General features: G+C 42.2%; 1 protein-coding gene across 1 annotated transcript in view; it reads left to right on the forward strand.

Moving 5' to 3' along the window:
- The first annotated feature begins 348 nt into the window (after positions 1 to 348).
- Positions 349 to 15,246, forward strand: part of NR2C2 (nuclear receptor subfamily 2 group C member 2) — a 324,390-nt gene continuing 309,492 nt past the window's right edge. The window contains exon 1 of the mRNA XM_085624453.1: positions 349 to 678. The gene's annotated coding sequence lies outside the window, so the exon portion shown is untranslated. The remainder of the gene's footprint in view (positions 679 to 15,246) is intronic.

The following is a 15,246-nucleotide window of genomic DNA, read 5'->3' on the forward strand; positions in this document are numbered from 1 at the left end:
CCGCCTCACCCATTAGTACCTCCATTGGCCTGGTTTCAGCAGTAGTAGTAGCTGCAACTCACCAGGGATTGGCAATGCAGGATTTGCATGTTGATTCTCCACCCAGTTTCCCCTACTTTTTTTCCCCCCACTTCGACCAGTCTGTTAAATGGAATACGCAACTTAAATATCCTGACAAAGTCTTCTGCAGATCCTTCTTCAAATGATTTAAAAACGTATCGGTCTTGCGAGACGTCTCTCGGCACTCAGACGGTTGGACCTGCAGACAGAGATATGACAGACAGCTTCGGGAGAAGGCATTGTAAACTCGTGAAACGACAGAAATATAACCGAGCCGTCCAATAACCTGCCTCTCCCGTGACGTCACCCGCCCAGCATGCGTCTGTCTATGTGCGCGAGGAAGGAGAAGGAGGAAAAAAAAAAAAAGAAAGCGCGACGCGAGTGAGGAAGAAGAAAAACACTCCCAGCGCGCGGCAATAGCGGACGGGGTCACGAACTATGACCTTTCACATAAAAACAATAACAAATGCAATTTTAAAAATCCTCAAACGCAAATTATTATAAATGACAAATTATGTACGCGATGACGGCCACGTGAAAAAACTGAAAATTAGAGCACCGTCGGCGTGGAAAAAAAAAATCAACACTGAATAATCAACTCGTCATATTTTTCCAGAGGTAAGTGTTACTGCTTCTACAGCTATAATATATACGTTCCGTGCATGTTTAAGTCCAGTGTCATTTTTGGCGGTTATTGAACATAATGCTCAGTTTCTTAAACGCGTTCGGTACCGGTGCGGCTCGCGAGAGACCCCATCCGTTAACGGTTCGTAACAGTCATTTGTGAATCAGGACACTCAGAGAAATGGAGGCTGAAGGGGGCGTTTGTTTCTTTTTGGTATTGTGAACCCGACCCTTTTACCTTTGCCACCGGGGGTGAAGGGGGAAGAGAGGCGGCGGCTGCAGGATGTTGAAACGCTTGAGGAAGAAATAGTCTCTGACTGCCTTGCGCGCTTCCTCGACATCTCTGGGCGCTGACGATTAGCGAGACTGTCATTTTGGCAGTAACGGAGTTTGCTATGTTTTAATCGTACAACGGTGTTCCTCAATTATACTCCAATGGCTGCCGGTGAATTTGGCAACCGGCCAATACGGCCATTTTTTCTCTCTATTTTTTCCGCTTCCAGGCTGAACTGTCGCTCTTATCTTTATGAGGCGCAGGGCGTCACAACGCAGCCAATGAGGGACGAGAGGCGGGGTTTGTGAACCTTATCCAATAAAGCTGTTGGATGTAAATACATGACTGATTGTAGTGGGAGGCGGGCTAGACGCAATTGTAGGCCCTTGAAGCTTTGAGGTTAAGATAGCTGATTGTGAACAGAATTTTTTTAAATATATGATTGACAGGCGTGTGAGCCAATAGAGTATTTTAGCCACAACATGCATTGTTTATTTAATTTATTTATTTATGCGTTTTTATATTGCGCGGACATACTTGGAATTGGGTAGATACCAACAGAAGCAAACTAGCATTGGCAAAGCGAGTAGGTCTTGCCTATTGAATAGCCCAAGGAACCACAGAGGTCAGGCCATAGGGGCACAAGCAGCAAGCTGACCTCAGAGGGAAGGCAAGAGGGCCAGGAACAGAGAGGGCAGCCTAGTGAGATGCAGGGGCAGTACAAGGACACAGGGCAGGCTGGAGGAACATTGGCAGTAAGTTGGCCTTTGATGGCAAGCAGAAGGGCTGCCCTACGTGGCACAAGAGACCACATAAGGCAGCCCCAGGAGGCATGGGTAGCAGAAGGCAGGCAAGAAGGACTGGGACAGACAAGCTGACCTGGGAAGACAGGCGGGGCAGCGCAGCGGACTGCAGAATGCTGGTGAGAGAGGACAGACGAATGCAGAAACACAATGTACATAATCCGTTGGAGGCAGAGGCAACAAGCCGTTTTTCCAAAAACTTTTTTAGCATTTTAAATGTTTATTAAACAACTCCCTATACAAATAAATGGTCCTTACTTTTTAAATTTTCAGTGCCACGGGTGTTTTGCAGGACCAACCATCTGATAGCACTAACATTTCAACCTTTTCAAGCGCACCCGAGCACCTCTTTCAGCCCTGCAAAGTACCACGCATCAGGTGTTAGACTAATGCATTTCAGTGTGGTGGTCCACATCACCGCATTGAAATCCAAAGTCAAACATTATAGCGCCTCCTGACACCTTCGGTGCTGAGGCAAACAAGCAAGTCAGAAGTGCCACCCTCTTAGCACTCTGAAGCAGCGTGCACTGTGCGCTGCTCTGGCAATGGAGTGCACTGTCTAGCAGTGCTGCCCTGGTCCAGTTAAGTTCGCTCAACAAATGTGAATGGCAGTGTATCACTTTTGTCGGCCTGGGGCCGGCTCAGAAAGCTAAATTAGTGGGGCTGCTTTTATCCATCATTGGATCATTCACAGCTGCTGCCTGCTATTTCACCCTGGGCCTGCCGCATCATGTGACATGGCGTCATGTGCCTGCACAACACAGGTTGTGCCCATTTGATTTGCTGGCAGGAAGGCGAGTGAAGCGGCAAGTGGCAGTTATGTTTAGTTTGCCTCAACTCTGCCCATGACCGCACTGCCACTAGTTTGGCGCCTGCACTCCTCAGCATGCAAGATGGGCTGCATTGGGAAAGGAGGAGAGGTTGCAGAGTCACCACTGCAGACACAGTATCTGATGTTGATAAAACAAGATCATCTGACTGCCTAAGTTAATTACAGTTCTGCAAGACTAGTCAGCTGCTCCTCTCAGATACGTGGGACTGTGTGATTTTCGTGAGACTGACAAGTTCCTTTTGATTTATATATTCAGAACATTATAATTTTAATTTTAGCAGCCTGAGCCTGGTCAGTGCCTTTGGCAGGTGCCGCAGCAGTCTGGGCTGCTCAGCTAACTAATATTGTAAAAACATGGTTTGCAAGACAGCAAATATTGAACTAGTTTACTGTTATTACATTGTATCGTTAGTGATTCATTTCCTATTAGGCTTCTGAGAGACGACTTGCATTTTGAAGCATGAGCTGGGCCCAGGTCATGGAGAGGTGACCGGTTGCTAAGAAACCGGCCTGTGCCCAGCTAAGCTGTTTGCTGTGTTTCTAGTTACAATAACACAGAGCCTTCTTCTCCGGGTCCAGCCAGCACGTGCCTTAGGTGCCATCATAGCCGGCATTTTAATCCTCCTGCAGTGTAACAGCCTCACAGCCCTGTGATTTTAGAGACACATGTTAGCCTTCACCCTTATCAGCACTCAGCCCAGTGCAGAGGAATCAGGGCAGAATGTTTTCTTGGTAATATTTTTTTTACAATTTTATATAGTGTGAACTCGACCCAAAGGTATTGCAGCGTTTTACATGAGCACCAGTTACATTACACAGGCCTACATTCACATTTGGTTTTTCAAGCACTAAATTGGAAAGGAAAATCGACTGTAACCACAGTGCCATGCTGCAAAACTACCTGATCAGGGAAGAAGGAAAGGTAAGAGGCACAAATTAGCAAAATCTTTAATACCCCAGTCTGTAGATCAAGCTAGCATAGCCAATTCCTTAAGGAACCCTTCTGGTTCCAACAAAGCACACAACTTTATAGGTGCAGTGCTCCTGGGATCCGGCGCCTGACCTACCAGTCCTGAGTGACCTAATCATCAAAGCTACTTGCCTGCATCTAATGTTCTGGAGTCTCTTACCACTGTGTGACTGAGCAAGCTAGCGGCAAAGCGCAGTCTGTGCTGCTTGCATCTGTCTTTGGGGGCTGGCTCAGTTGAGCTCTCTTTGGCTTAGGCTACAAGGTAACCCATTTACTCGACACCGGCTTAATATCAGCACTGATGTCACGACTGGTGTAAATCAGAAAGGCCAGACGTCTCTGAACATGACCACGTTGTGTGTCTGGCTCCCGGGGTGACTCGCATGGGGCATTATAATTTTTCCGCCTTCGTCTCATACAGGAATGCAAGCTTGGATGCATCTCCCAGCAAGGTAGTGGCTCAGGATTGCCATGAAAGCAGCACATCGCATGAAGCTAGCGACGTTTTAACTTCAACACACGTCGTACTTAGGGAAAACTGGATTATAGCTTCTGGCATTCCTTGGGCCATACAGGCCTAGAAATATCTCTCCCTTGCGGGTATTGCATGTTTATGACATCAAAGAGCTTCAAGAGCACATCTGTGAGGTGGCACAAGCAGAATTCTAATGCAGTGTGGATGGAGAAAGGGGGGATACAATGTTTTTTTCAGTTTGTAAAGGGGCTTCAGCAAAGTTTGATCAGTTCATGCAGAAGGAGGATGAGGCACGTGGTTCTGGTTAAGTCGGCCCATGGGAGATCTATCTTGTTTTTGTGAATGCAGGGGGGGACGGGGCATTATGGAACATGAGGCTCATTTGCAGGCAGTACGGCCTCTCACATCCTGTTTGGTACAGTCGGATCCCACAGTGCAGTTCATTTCTGGTGCTTTGCATCAGTTTTAAGATCTTCTTAGAGTTTCTCGTTGCTCAAATGGATGTAATTTCTTATATTTGTATGTTTCCCTCGTCTTCATTGCTTGATTTTATTTGCAAGAAATTGTCTCTCATAGTCGTTGAATGAAACTCGTAATTACACTGAAATTATGAAAATGTCACACATAAGCAATCTGAAACCCTGGTAGCTATGTTCTTGAAAAGCACATTTCTTGAAAACGTCTGAACAAATTTAGACCAAGTAACAAAAAGCACGCTGTCTGAGGACAATTCTACCTTTCAACCAAATTTGGTGTAATTCAGCGTAACTCTTTTTTTCTGTATGACTTCTCAATATTTCCTATGGGAATTAACAAGGAAATACAATACTTTGGGACCCAAAAAACACTCTTCATAGGGAATCTCTGATCTAACTATAACTGCACAGGTCGACCACCTCTGAGATACATCTGTGGATTTGCTTTGCGGTAGGTGTAGAGAGAGAGTCATGCAAGTCACATGGTTCAGAAATGCCTTGTACATGGTAATTATTTATCTGTTGTTTCCACTGGTGTGCCACCAGTGCTTGTAGTAAAATTGTTCAGCTTGTTACATCTTAAGATACATTGACTTTGGAATTGGAAATGTGAAAATAAGTACATTTTTAGCTAGTTTGTTCCATGTGTTCTGAGCATCATGATCCCATTTCAAATTCAAGAAAATTGGGGATAGTGTAAGCAGAGGGAGTTATCCACAAAAATGCCCAAGGAGAGGGAAAAAAGTTGTCATTGCACTTGAAATGGCTCCTCAGATGTTATTATGTTAAAATATACACATGTATATTTTTTCCTGAGAAAATGAAATTCACAAGTTCTCCTTGAGTTTGTCTGAAAACCTGCAACTACTACGGTTTTCCTGGTGTACCTGTGGGAAGCTTTGTCATTTCCCATACATTTGTAATTCCCATCCAAGGCTGTAACATTGTAGGTTGAGAGTTGTCTGAGCATAAAGATCTGGTCCACAATCGTTAATGTAGATGTAATGATCTTGTAAACCTACATGTCATATGTTAGTATTAAAAAATTAAGCCACTAAACTGTAGTGCCACCTATCTATAATCGATTATAGCAAAAGAGGCAACTGATGGACTAGGCATCAGGGGTGTGGAATTTAATAAAATATCTACTTGTCCACAGGGCAGGTTTCTTCATAAATCTACTTGTCCTGTTACAAAATCTACTTGTCCCTTTGGTGCCATGTAGTGCAGCGACAAATTACGGCAGCAGTCTCATTATATAAGCGCTCTGATATAGCCTCTCTGATTATGCCAGGGCTCATACCATAGTAGTGTTTGAATACTTGAAATCCCCTTATGTTGCCACGTTTCCGCAGATCTACATACTGGGACTGAAGGTAGGGGTAAGCAATTTCCAGGGTTAGAATGCCCTTTTTAGTCTGTGCAAACCTACTAACTTGCATGTTTAAGTTTTTTCAACAACTCTTCTATAATCCTTTCCCTTACTGAGACATGTTGAAAATTTACTCCTCACAGTGGCAGACATAAACCTTCTTCCAGAGTTGGGAGAAAAGTGGTTGGAGGAAAAGTGAACTTGCAAACACTCAGATTTTACTTGAGTAAATCTACACATGCATATTTGCTCATGCTAAAATGCATTTCACAAATTTTTTCTAGGAGTACTATTTCTTGTCCTACTTTTGAAAATTCTTGGTAATTCACGAAAGCCGTACAGCTGCACTTAATGTAAGTACATATACCATGAGTGCACTTTTGAGACTTTCTTTAATAATTGGGCCCCTAATTTGGTCTGGCGTTGACCATGACCTTTTGTGTTTATTAAAATTCTCTCTCTCTCTGCGTATCAGCTGGCTTCACTGTGAGTGACAGAATTCTACTCTTTCACAAGGAGCATATCGGCACACACAGTATTTTTGTTCAGTGCCAGTAACTACTGTGTCAGTGTGCGCTTTTTGAGACCAAAAACAATTTATGCTTTTGCCAATGTTTCTTATAAGGGTGAGGGCCCGGCAGCTCCCACACCAATAAAGTTCTACAAAAACCATCTAATACACAAAGAGAGGGACGGGGAGCTTAGGAAAAGAAAAAAAAAGAGTTCCAATACCCGTGCTCTCAAGGTAGTATGTCTAAATCACTAGAGAGTAACTGTTCCTATGAGTAAGTGCTAGCCCAGTCGGCAGCGTAGAGTGTAGGTGAAAAGCGAGAGTAGTTGGAATACGCCTATCTTAGTCAATGAGTGAAGGTTGGATGCAGGGGAAATCCTCAAATTTGAAGAGTAGCCCTCACACACCCGTTAAGGTGTCATGCTTCATCATTGGGCATTATGCTCCTCGTGGGGGTGGTGCTGCAGTTTCACATGGGCCCCGCGAGAGGGCTCTTTAGCAGAGATCTTTTTGGAGGAACACTGCAGTGGTGAGTGTGGGTATGTGGGGAGTGTGCAAGTGAGTTACGAGTAACGTAACAGTATCCTAGGAAGTGTTTATTCTTGGGTCAGTTCGGTATAATTAAAAACAGGAAAAAGGAACTCATGTACCCTTTCTCTAGTAAGGAGGGTTCGTTAGTTTTTTCAAATAAGGTGGGTGGTGATGTGGGTTAATAGTCAGGTCTACATGTTTCATGCCTAGTTGGTCCCTAATGGATCATATGGAGTTTCATCAGGACTGGGAAGAGATTAAAGTGCATAGAAAAACATTGAACAGGGCTTTGAAAGAAACACACTATACACCCTGTTATTATGACCTGAATCAGGTGAGTGGTCGAGGTGTATCTAAACCCAGTCGTTAGTGACCACTCCTACGTATAGATCCAACCTAAAGAAATAGGTGAATTTGAGGTAAGGATCCAGAACGTTTATCCAATTGCAGAAAGCCCCACATGTATCGGAACTGCCTCTCCAGAACAAAAATGAATGTGTCCATCTGTAACGAAACTGGTGCTCATGTAAAGCGCTCTGATACCCGATATGCTCGAGTCTTGTTCGCACTATATAAAACTCTTTAAAAAAAAATCGTCAGATACAAAACTAACAAACTGACCTTGCTATGAGTTTCAAGTGGGAGTCAGTATGAACTGTGCTACTGTAACCTCATATATATTTGTTGCCTTTTATCCCTTTCATCTTCAGTAGGTCTCTGTTATTACTCCCTATTATTGTCAGACTATGTTTACCCTATGGCCTTTCCTCTGGACTTAACACATGCTTATAGACCAGGAAGTTCCACTCTGATGATTCTTCTTTCCTATGTCACAATCATACGAAAAAGCCTTTACCCAATTAATGGGCAAACTTCTCCAAAATTGGCTAGTTACACCTAAAACTAAGTGCACCTTCACTTTGGTCCAGTTACTAAACAATTTTTCTCCAATGATAAATGCCATGGCAGGGTTCTACTACTTCAACCCAGGCATACTTTGACACTTAACATGAGCCGTTCCAGTCCACTGAGAATTTTGACCAAAGCAAAGGATCAAGGCATTGCATTCTAGGATTCTAGAATGGGCAGCAGTTGAAATGGAGGCAACCTAGACTTCTTGTTTTCACCACATCATTTGAAATAGGGAATCACTTAGTACTTAGTCTGTGGGGAGACTATCCATCATGTACAATGCTGAGTCCCGATCCCTCAGGAGGTTTATTGTTTCTGGTCAGCAGGTGTGGGAAAGACACTCCAGTCTCTTATTTACAAAAGGTCAATTTGTTCTGGACAGTCCTCAGTGCCTACCTATTCCAGATATTTATGACACTAACACAGCTCCTCTATTTGCCTTTCAGAGTACCATCTAGTAGATTATCTCTTTGAAGTATACAAAATAGTTGTATTTGTGTGTTAACAGTTGCACATGTTGCTTTGACCCACAGACTCAGTTCTTATACCCATCTTTATATTAATTAAGTTGAAAAAATTAAACTTGTTTCTTGAATCTTAAGGGAGGAGCTACCCTTTCCCTATCCTGGGAAACCTCACTTTGACTTCTATGTTCAGGAATATGAGTGTCCTCCTTAATGCCAACATGTGTCTGGATCATATAGATAGATCAACCATCATACACTCTTTATTTTTCAATTCAGTAACTTAAAATGAACCTGTTACATGTGCAGGCTGTAATTGAAAACCAGTACAGATGGTAGCTTAATCCAGTGTCTCTCTGCAATATTCTGCTCTATACTTCTGCCTCACTGAGAGCATTTGTGGCTTCCCAGCTAAGTCCTCTGGTCTAATTCCAAGCCCGCCATTAAGACGCTCTTGTGGGTACAGTTGTTGCCACTTCCTGGGCGGTCCAGAGGGATGCAAGAGTTCTAGGCAGTGAGAGCTGCACATTGCTCAGCATGCATCTCCTGACAGTGAAAAATGTGAGTTCCCTGGGGTGTAAGGAGGCATAGATTATTTGCAGCAGCATCATGGGAACAGTCACTAACTAGGAAGGGGCAGAGGCCATCATGTTCTGATGAAGATTTCTAACCGTAGATTAGAATATTCACCAGGTGTCAGACTGTATCCGAAAAATCTTGAGCAGTACCTCTGTGCACCAGTAGGTGGCATCGTTTGGCTCGTCATCTGTGTCATAATTGCATTCCGATACCTATAGAGGCGCCATCCCGGCGCGCATACATCAGTTTCTTTTGTTCTGCACCACCAGCATGGATCCGGAGAGGTACCTTGTAAATTTGTTTACCAAAGTTTTTCAACTTTTGTCAATATTTGTTAGCTTTACTCCCAGTGTTTGGACATCACGTTACCTGCCAAACCTTCAGGGTTCAAGCTTTGCGGGGACTGCCAAATGCAGATGTCTGTGTTCATTCCCCAGTTGTTTTTTCTCTAGTGCCTGCAGTAGGTACACAATCTCAAGGTCTGCGTCGAGTGCAAGTCGATGCACCTGAAGGTGATTTGTGAGCAGGCAATTAAACGCCCGGCGGCATACCAAAAGAAGGCTTTGCGCTGCTCTTGTTACTGTTGAAGATCTCAGGATGATTCCCAGAGCTGTTCCCGCTGTCAGTCGGCTTGCCGCTCTCAGACCTCCTTGTCAAAGTCCGATAATCCCAAAAAGCACAAGAAGAAGAAAAACTGTTGTAGCGTAAACGTGGTAGGCCTTTATAATTTTCTTCATCAAAATTAATTATCCCAGAAAAACTTCAGCTACCATATTTTGTTGCATTAGGTCCTCCGATGGATCTTGTTCTGTGCTGAAAGTGATTAGAATATTTAGGAGATGAACTATTATCATATGAGGACCTAGAATCAGATAATAGTTAGCATTTATTCATTTCCAAATGGATTTGCTGCTCAGGCTGAATCTGTTTAGGTTAGTACATTTGGAAACAGATAAAATGACCACAAAAAATGAATGAAACAGAATCATCAGAATAATTCTCAGTTGGCATCTTTATCGCATTTGAAGAAATGTTTAAGCCAAATTAATTGATGACTTATAGAGATTTAATAAGCATTAATAAGGCTGTAAGAATCAAGATTGAAAGGACACTTTCTTACTCAGCTGACAGAGATTGTATTCATGGGAATGAGTCCTTCAAAGCATATAACCCTCATGCATACATCTATAGATGTAAGTTCAGAAATTGCCAAATGACGAGTTCCAGTTCACAAACAGGTTTGTCTGTTCCTGTCCGCACTGCAGAGTCAATGAAACAGCCACAGCTATTGTCTGAAACCTTCCAGCCAGAAAAGTTCCACTTATGCAAGCATACCAGCCGGCAGCACACGCAGTAATATGTCTCAGTTGCCGTAAGTTTCAAAACATCAGGCTTTGTACCACAAGATGGGTTGAGAAGGTGGACAAGATAGGGGGCCGCCCCTGTCCGCTCTTTAGGCAATTATACTCCATCGATTTCTGGTTTACACCCCTTGACATCACCAATTTGATCGCGCCATTCTGTCCCATTGGTCAGTTTCAGTAGGATGAGGTGATGTAGTAGGTAAAGTAAACACATCCAGAAGATTAAAAAATCCATTACTTGGCATTTTCCATGAGAACACTGATTTTTAATGATACAATTGGTTATGACATCTAGGAAGTAGGCGAGTCCATGCTGTTATACTTTGTCAGTCCTTTCCCAAGCATGTACTCTAGGAAGTAACACATTTGGTGCAAGTCCTGTCAACTAAGCTACAAGCGTGAAAAGAATTATTGAGTGTTAGAGCACAAGTAGAAACTTTACGAAAAGTTCTCATAGGCTTCAGACTATTCAGTTCATTAATTCATGCGAGGAAAGAAAATAAGTTTAAGGCCTCTATGAAATGCAACCTGTGTGCGCTGAGTTTGTGCTAAAATATGAATTTCACATCATTAAATACATTCCATTAGTTCTTCATTTAGGTCAATTAATAATTGTTCTACATTATGTAAGGATGAAATACCTATACATTTTTGTTCATTACATCTCATAGTCAATTTGCATACTAATGCTTCAATACTCTTCTCATGTTACAAGCTTATTACACTATTCAGTATTTGGAAGCATAACTAAGGTAAACCTTTATGAAGCAGAAATTATTATAGCAATTGCTTTCTCACCAATATCAGTGCTCACATTACACATTATTATGTTAATGCCCATTTTCTTAATACCTAAAATAACTTTATTCATACACATATAAGGAATTTCTAAGTCATCGTTTGTCTGTTATTGTTCATTTATGCATAAAGAAATCATATACCAATAGCTTTATTAAACTTCTCATTAGTTCATCTGTGGTTAGGTTTCATCATAAATCTACGTCTAACATTTTGAGTCCCTTTACAATGCAGTATCTAAATCAAACTTCATTTCGTTTATGTTTTCAAAACATGATAACGTGTTACACATTTATCATATTCATAAATTATTGTCACAAATCATTTTTTCAGGTTGAATTCTTAGTGATCAGATCCAGGCTCTGTCAATTCCTCCTTTGATGGCGAATCGAGCCATCACACTCTTATCTTTATCATTATCTGATGTCACATTCATAAGGCAGAGGTCTTCATTAGTTTCAGTCTAGTTTGTTATAAGGCCATTAATTCATCATAGTATCCACATTGTCTCTCTTCTAGTTCAATATCTGCTTGTTTTCTCTTTATCCCTCTCTTTCCTTTCTCAAATCTTCTGCGTTTACAATACCTGTAAATTATTATTATTGTTAGTAAGCCAATAGCAATTGTTAATATAGGTGTCAATGTTTTCCCTGCTAAATTACTCCCATGGTTGCAAAATATTTTCCCACTGATGTAAATCCTTTCCCAATAGATTCCCATGCACCATTAGCTTTCAATTCAGTCAAATCCTTTCCCAATTTAGTAATATTGCTAATATAGCCCAGCACATCTTTACTTTTGTCAGGGATATACTTGCAGCACTGTTGGACCTTAGGCATGCGACAGACCCTGCCCTCTTATGCGAGTAGGACATCTAATGCAAGTCTGTTTTGTAAAACCATGGAACTGATAGCAACCATTTTGGTATCTATAACAAGGAAACCTCCAGCTGTATCAGTTGTCAAATGATCAACTACAGTAGAGAGCTTCTGAATTTTGTGATAAATTAGTATCACCCCAACTGATGGTATTATTGCACCAACATATCTCCAATTATTTCAGCAGCACTTATTCCCCTTCTTAAACAAGTGTGTTTAAAATCATTGGTTCCACTAGTTTGACCCACATGATAAATTTTTGGAAAAACTATTCCTATATGGCAGCATCCTTCTCATTGTTTTGGCTACCTATAGTAGGCATTTCTCCCACAAGTATGGTACACCCCTGGAAAAACAGGATCAGACCCTCCAAGTTATAAACCCCAACCTCCCATATTTTGGAAAGTGTGACCACATTTACTGGAACCGACAAATGTATTGTTAAATTCTGTTTTGCGTCTTAGTATGCGTAGCTTCGCCTTGTGTTGCCAGTACAGCGCCATAGCATAGTGTACTTCTCCCCTTTTTAATTTCACCCTCCCGATGGGCCCAAGGTGGGATCTTTGATTGGGTTTCAGCCTTTTTTTCTTAATATCCCCACATCCATCCTCAACTGAATTTTATGAAATTCTTTTCTACATTATGTAAAAAGCAAGTTAAATTATGTCTATGCACATATACCGTAGCTATGCTCTGTGTAGGTTTGAAAAATTCTCCCATTATTTCAGCCATTTGTGAATCTGGTACAATTTTCAAACTCTTATTGGTAGGTATTTTCGAGAAGATCAAATCATAATTTGAGTAATAATATTGAAATTGCTGTTTGCGATAAAATAGACTTGTTAGTACACTACAAGAAATGCCATATGTTAAAGGTAAGTGATGGTAAGTCACTCCCTCGTATACTGAGGTAGGTAGTTGCATGCATACATAGCAATCCCTTGGATCCATAGTGTCCACATACTCATAGAAGAGTTTAGGGAAAACATGTAAAGAGAAATCATGAATAGATTGATCGTGATATAAAATCTTATCAGTTAGATCATTAGTTACAACTTCTTCATTTTTCTCCGCTATTGGTTTAGTAACAGAGATAGGGTTAATGTCATGCTTCACATAGAAATGATGAGGTAGATTTAGAACAATTAGTACTAATACAAGAATTATAGAAAAAGCAGCTAGAAAAGCAAGCACATATGCGTTTTTTTTTTAACGATACTGGGTTTGGATTCTCCATCTCCCCAGAATATGAACCTATAATCTTTGTCAAAAATAAGAATGCCTTATAACGTAGGACCTTGCAGTAAGTATATTTTCTCCAGCTCAGGAAACCAACTTTTCTTTGCTTTTCCCACTTTCACAATGCACAGGTTTCAATGGTTTGGCATCATCCGGTGTCTTTTGTCTCTTCAAGTATTCAAAGGCCACTTTCGGTGTATTCTCCTGTAGCACAAATGTCTCTTATCATATCAGTTCTTCAAGGTGGTTTTTGTGAGTTCAGATTTCTTGAAACAAAAAGCTTGATATGCTCTCTCCCAGTCATTTGCGGCTGCTAAATAAGTCCACTCTGGTGCAGCGTATCTCTTACTTGGTACCCTTACTCTTTTTGATTTTCTCATTGAGGACTCGTCATCGTCTGAGTCGCTCTGTTCAGTTTCGCTTGGATCTTCAATTACAGTTGGAGGTATTTTACCTTCTGCCAAGACTTGCCTCAATCTGTCAGTTCCCTTGGGCCAGTGGGGGCTATTTACTACTCACTTTTCGCCAGCACTGTTCACAATGGGGGTGTCAGCACTTCGCCTAGTCAGGTTCCTTTCCATCCAGCTCTCGTTTTCTACTGGGGCTGACTTTCTCTGACCCTCATTTGAACCAGTGCTTCAGGATCCAGTAGCTGGCGCACCCTCTACTCTGTGACTGACCTGACTTGGACGACTTACTTCAACCACCGGCACATCCACTGCAGGCACATCATTTTCAAGGGGACTCTGCGAGTATGGGCAGCATGCACCCAGTTAGGCAGACCACCAAATTTGACAGCAGTTGTGGTAACAAGAATCACTTGATACAGCTCACGCCGATGAGTATCAAAACACGTTTTGTGCACGTGCTTCTTGACTAGCACTCAGTCTCCAGGGCACAAGTCATGGCACTGCTCCTGTTGTGTTGAATTGGCAGCTTCCCTAACCTGGTGAGACACAGAACGGACCACATCAGCCAATCCTTTACAGTAATCGAGCACCAAGTCATCAGTTATATTCACTAGCTGATTGGCTGGGACTGTAGGCTGTCTAATAGCTCTCCCCATTATGATTTTGTGAGGGGACAGTCCGGTTCTTCTGTCTGGGATATTTCTCAAACTCATCAACATCAAAGGTAAAGCATCTGGCCATTTTGAAGGTGTGGACGCACACACCTTTGCCAAATGGGACTTTAGTGTTCCATTCACTAGTTCGACCACTCCGGATGCCTCTGGTTGCAATGCACAGTGTTAGTTCTGTTCAATTTGTAATGCCACACAAAGCATTCATATTACCTTATTATTAAAATGTGTCCCTCTATCTGATTCCAAAGAGGTTGGAAATCCTATTCGCAGTATAAGCTCTCTAAGGAGTAATTTTGCTACAGCTAGACTGTCATTACACCTGGTTGGATAGGCTTCGACCCAACGAGAGAACAGACACACAATAGCTAGAACGTATTTTAGTCCATTGCAAGGAGGCATCTCAGTGAATTTAAGTTGCATTCTATTAAAGGGTCCTCCACATCTTCCTACATGACTAATTGTGACTAGTGTTTTCTTACCCACATTTTGTTGTTGACATATTACACACCTCTTACACAACACGTCTGCCACAGCCCTGAACCGGGGATTGACCCAGGTTTGTCGGAAAAGGCGCATCATGGCATCCTTCCCAACATGTGCAGGTCCATGATAGTTTCTTGCCATTGGTGACAACAAACTATCAGGTAGAACTGGACTCCCATCTGTGTACACCCACACCTCATCCTCTTGTCTCTGTATGCATCTTGCTTTAATCCACCCTTGTCGCTCATTTTACGGCACTTCGTCCTGTAATGCTTTTATTTCTTCCCATGTTTCCACAACTGAAAACATCAGCCTGCACTCTGCGACATCAGTTTGCTCTTTCAGTGTGTCCCCATTGAAGATGTAAGAATTTAGAGCGCAATAGCGCACGGTCTCATCCTCATAGCGGCTGCCGACAGTCACATAATCGTTTCCTTGTTGGTGAGCTGGGCATCTCTCCACTGCGGGCGATTGTAATGACAGCTGTAGGATTTTCACACTCTCTTGTTTCGGATAG

The sequence above is a fragment of the Triturus cristatus genome, chromosome 9, assembly GCF_964204655.1.
Source record: "Triturus cristatus chromosome 9, aTriCri1.1, whole genome shotgun sequence".
Taxonomy (NCBI): Eukaryota; Metazoa; Chordata; class Amphibia; order Caudata; family Salamandridae; genus Triturus; species Triturus cristatus.